The sequence below is a fragment of the Chaetodon trifascialis genome, chromosome 13, assembly GCF_039877785.1.
Source record: "Chaetodon trifascialis isolate fChaTrf1 chromosome 13, fChaTrf1.hap1, whole genome shotgun sequence".
Classification (NCBI taxonomy): Eukaryota; Metazoa; Chordata; class Actinopteri; order Chaetodontiformes; family Chaetodontidae; genus Chaetodon; species Chaetodon trifascialis.
This window is the reverse complement of record NC_092068.1, coordinates 14,009,210-14,014,423: the sequence shown is the minus strand read 5'-3', so window position 1 is coordinate 14,014,423 and position 5,214 is coordinate 14,009,210.

The window sequence follows — 5,214 nt, the reverse complement described above, 5'->3', positions numbered from 1 at the left end:
AAAGTTTACTTATACTGTAAATAAGAAATGTAACGAGGTTCTAAGATTTTAATTTAGAACACAATATTTTTAATTAACAATTTAAATCTAACACAGAACATAATCAAACAGAAATTAAAAAAACAAAAACAAAACATCAGCACCTGTCAATCATTTTTTGTCAATCCCATTCTCTGCAGGATTGTTCTAAACATGAGTGAAGCATGACAAAAGGTAAACACACAAAATATTAAACTTTCCGACTCAACGTGCCGTTTCCCCCGCTGCTTCTCTGACGTCAGCCAGCTCTCTCGCTCCTCTCCCCATTCCGTGAATTGAAAGTTTATTTCAACCAATCCAGAGTTAGTAATTGTTGCCGAAACATTAAAAAGGTGATCCAAGAAGGTTTTTGTCGAGTTTTATTTTGTTTTTGATGCATTTGAAGAAGTTTTTTTAAAAACGCTAAAATTACTGTTTTTTTGAATGGAGTCTGGTGGCTTTGGCGACAGCGCTACAACAGCTGTTTCTGCTTAAGCAAAACAGATCTTACTCATCAACAAAGAAGTATCTCTGTATGGATTCTTTCCATAATAATGTCAGACACTTATTTGTAGGGTAGCACGGTTGCACAAGTGGTCACACTTGTCGCCTCACAGCTAGAAGGCCCCCGGAATCCCGCTGTGGGCGCTGGTGGCGTGTCCTCCACCACGCCCTCGGTGCCTGCTGCTCGAGGAAAAAGGGGGCCTTTCTGTGTGGAGTTTGCATGTTCTGTGTGGAGTTTGCATGAACCTAAGGTTTCCTCCTTAAATAACTCCCACTAAAAACATGCAAGTAGATCACCAAAGGAAGGAGAACCGAAGCACCGAAGGAGAACTGGTCCCCGGGCGCCGGCGTCGGCTGGCAGCTGGCAGCCCACCACTCCTGGTCTGCCGCGGAGGATCGACAGACCGAGGATGGGATAAATGCGGAGAAAATAATTTCACGGGAAGCATGCACTGTAAAAAAAAAAAAAAAAAAAAAAAAATTAGGTGACCCGACTTAACTATGTCATTTTGTTGCTTTGACTGAGTTAATTTGAGTCAACTTATAGTGTCAAGTTTTTTACACTTCAAAACATGAGTTCATGCGACATACAGTCTGCTGACTCAACTTCCTGTATCAAGTAAGTTGAACTTAAAAATATTATTTGAGATGTTGGTTGAATTTATTTTATCAAGTTCCTACAACTGTGAATCAAGTTGGCTCAACATGGAATACATAATTGCTATAACTTGCGATTTGTTGACTCAACTTTCTGTATCAAGTAATGTGCACTGGAAAACATTACTTAAGAGAACTAAAAAAGATGTTGGTTGAACTTATTTTATCAAGTTAGGGCAACATTATTATTTTGTCTCATGCTTTATTGCCAAGTTACTTGAGTTTACAGAAATTACTAGATTTCGAAATTTTAAGCAAAATAATATCTACAAAGAATCTACATGAGAATTAGACAAACTTAAAATTAACACAAGAAAAAATAGCTGAACAGACAATTCAATAAGGACCTTTATTTAACCCCCAACGAGTCCAACTTCAACCAGCCTTGCTTCAAAATAAGTGTCAATGGATGTCAAGACATCAAAAAAGACCTTCCTTGGGACACATTAAAAAAATTGCCCTTACACCCTCTAACACACTTTTGCTCACAAACTGAAATTACACTGTCCCACACATAAATAATAATAATAACAATACATAAAAAGAAGAGCACCCATCCTTTGGGGAAAAACAATAACTCTCCAAGTTCAACAGAGTCCTTTCTGAGTGAATGTTCAGAGTTGCTGCAGTAAATTCAATTCAATTCAATTCAATTCACCAGTAAAAGATAGAATTAGGTAAAAAAAAAAAAAACAGCAAGTATATACAAAAGAGTGTAATAAAAATAAGCATTATATAAAAATAAGCATTATCAAATTATAAATTGTATTTGCGGACTGTTAGGTACAGGATGAATTGCACAGATTATTGCACCAGCTATTGCCCAGATTATTGCACAGGTAATTTACAGATGATTTACAGATAAATTATCAAAAATTACTTTCAGCAGTTCTTGTTGTGTAGTCTGACAGCTGCAGGAAGGAATGACCTGCGATACCGCTCCTTCACACACTTTGGATGGAGCATCCTATCACTGATGGAACTCCTCAGTGCAGTGAGTGTGTGTTAGAGTGGGTGGGAGTCATTGTCTGTCATGGCGGACAGCTTGGCTGTCATCCTCCTCTCCCCCCCAAATTGCAAAGATTCATAAAAACAAACAAAAAAATGTATCTGAGAAACTTGCTCAAAATGTTGAAAATGAAAACATTCAAACATTACTGAAATGTCCACTCTCTTGACAATTTCTCTATAACATCACATGGATTAGTGTTCCTCCAAACAGAGCAATAGAAATAAGTCAGAAAATGAAAACAAGGTGAACATATAATGGACAATTAGTGTGCGTTGGTTCGGTGAGGAGAAACACTTGCAGGACCACCTCATTGAGGGGCAGTTGTCCCAAACAGCACAGCCTACACTGAAGTGAAGTAACCCTGTACAGAAAGAAAGAAAGAAAGAAAGAAAGAAAGAAAGAAAGAAAGAAAGAAAGATATACAACCATTATCAGCACAAAACACACTAAGTTCAGTTTCCTTATTGTGTATGTGTATTTTTAGATGTGCAAAATACTGTGCATCACCACAAATCTCTGAAAAGTTGCACAGTTCACAATTTAAAGCTTCCAGATTTTAATGTATCCTAACATGAAATAAACACAACTTAATATAAAGTGGACACACTTGGCCATGTCACTCATCTGAATGGTAAGTGATTACATTGTAAAAACAGAAGCCACATGGCACAGCACTGACAAGACAGCGAGAAAAAAGAGCTTCTCATGAGTGATGTGTGTACCGTTACATTTTGTATCCATGGAAACGCACAGCGGTGGCAGCCATAGACATTATATACGTAGACGCCTCATTACGTGCTGGAGCATAATCCAGCATCGCCACCATATTGGGTGGGTCTCCGCTAGCACCAGAGCCAACCAAAGTCAACGTAAAGAGAGAAACTATGCCCCTATTTTATTTATTTATTTATTTTATTTAGCTTCCCAGCCCCAGTTGCAAGCTTAACAGGGTAGTGTAAGACACTGGAATGACCTGGAATTTTAAAGCTTACTTTTCCAGGCCAATGAAGTGCCCAGGTTCTCACCCTCTGAAATGCACATCGCCTCTCCTTAATCCTAAAAACACTCATTGTGAAAAAACTTTCTCCCTGCTTATCTCTGGTTCTCGGTTGCTGTTGTCTCTTGCTGTCGGACGCGCACCGGAAGTATTGCCCGGAAGTACTGCCCCGCACACTCAAGTTCGAAGGTCAGAGTGTACTCTACATAAAAAATATCCATACACTACGGCAGTGGTCAGTGTTTTTCCACTCCTCTTCCTCGTGGAACATAAGTTGCTCTGTTATTTCGTTGCCTTGTCAATCTTGTGCCAGATTGTCTGAGTGCGAGCAAAGCCTCTTGTACAAGTCGCAACGTCACGTATATTAGCGGGTTGATCTAGGTATAATATACCCACAGTTGACACATTTTTCCGTAATAATAAAGACAAGTCTCACGCTGTTTCACTCCTGTAAGAGTACACTGTCGGTGCCGAATACTTGTTACAGTCGAATATGGGGCTCAACCCTACATTAACTTACTGTTTCACTCTGGCGGTGCTAGCTAGCTAGCGCTACATGCTAAAGTATTTCCGAAAAAGAACGAACATGAAATATTCATCACAGGTTTAATATCTTAACGGATCATTTGAGATGGAGAGACATTAGACGACCAATGCACATTACCAACAGATGAACTAACTAAGCTACAATAATTTTAAACGTACTTACTGGACGGCTCGGCTCCGAGGTAAAAAGATGGCGGTCGGCTCGATTTAAAGTTCAACACTGCGCGTGACGTCACATTGCGGGCGCATGCGTGTTGGTTGACATGCCCACGACGTATTTTCTGACGTTAACTGAATGGATTATCATGGGTTTTTAATTAGTTTCCGCGCTTTTTTCAAGTTGAAGTTGTTTGAACTCATCTTACTTTGTTGTAATGGGTAGAGTTCTCTCAGCTTGACAGCAATAGTCCTTCTGACTAAAAGCCCAAATCCCTTTTAACAGTGTAGTTCCACTGTGTCCCGCTCTGAGCTCACGCAGAAACCTGAAATTTGACTTAAAAGTGTTCCTCGATACCGGTCGATGAATCTTCTTTCACACATGCACACGGACAGTCAATCTGGTTGTATGTGAACGTGCAGGATAGCAGACCTCCACCTGCCCAGCAAGATCACGGGACTCTGCCGTTCACCTCAGGCGCACGAGGACATCGTTTGCATGAAACTGTGGCCAGGTAAGACTCATTATGGAAAAAGTACACATTTGAATAACATGCCTAAAACTAAGTGATAGTTTATGATCTATTTGTAAAATCTACGGAGAAATATAACTGTTTTTGACAGTGTGGCAGTCGCTTTCGTCCCGAAGTGAGGACTCAAACGAGACGCTGCGGGGCTCGCCGAACCCCAGTCAAAAATCCACAAATTTAAAGTTATCTCGCTTTTTCTCCAAAATCTGCGTCGGTCCGCGCGTTTCGATCTGGGAAAGTAATCAGTAGGCTCTGCTGAGTAATTCGGCTTAAAGAATTGACCATGAGAAGGTTTTTAAAGGGTTTTTTCGGTGCTTCATCAATTGCTTATTAGATCAGGCGAATTGAACTGCGTTCGTCTATGGCTCATCGAAGCTATGGCTTGTTGGGTGCTTCCTGACATGAACGGATCATCAATGTAGCGTCTTAGCTGACATATTTCTGTTCTATATTTGTTTTATTTTGTATGGGGCAGCAATCTCTCCACATAACTGGCTATTCAAGGTCAATTATAGGTAGGGTTGCCACCCGTTCCGTAAAATACGGAATCGTCCTTTAATTGACAATTGAATGTTGGGACGCGATTTGTTCCGTATTTTCACAAATGTCCAATACACATGTCTGTCACACACACACACACACACACACACACACACACACACACACACACACACACACACACACACACACACACACACACACACGTCAACACTATGTCGTGTGTCTGTGCCTCGCTGCCTGCGTGTGTTGCTGTCACGGTTGCCTAGAGACAGACATCACACACCGGCGCTGCT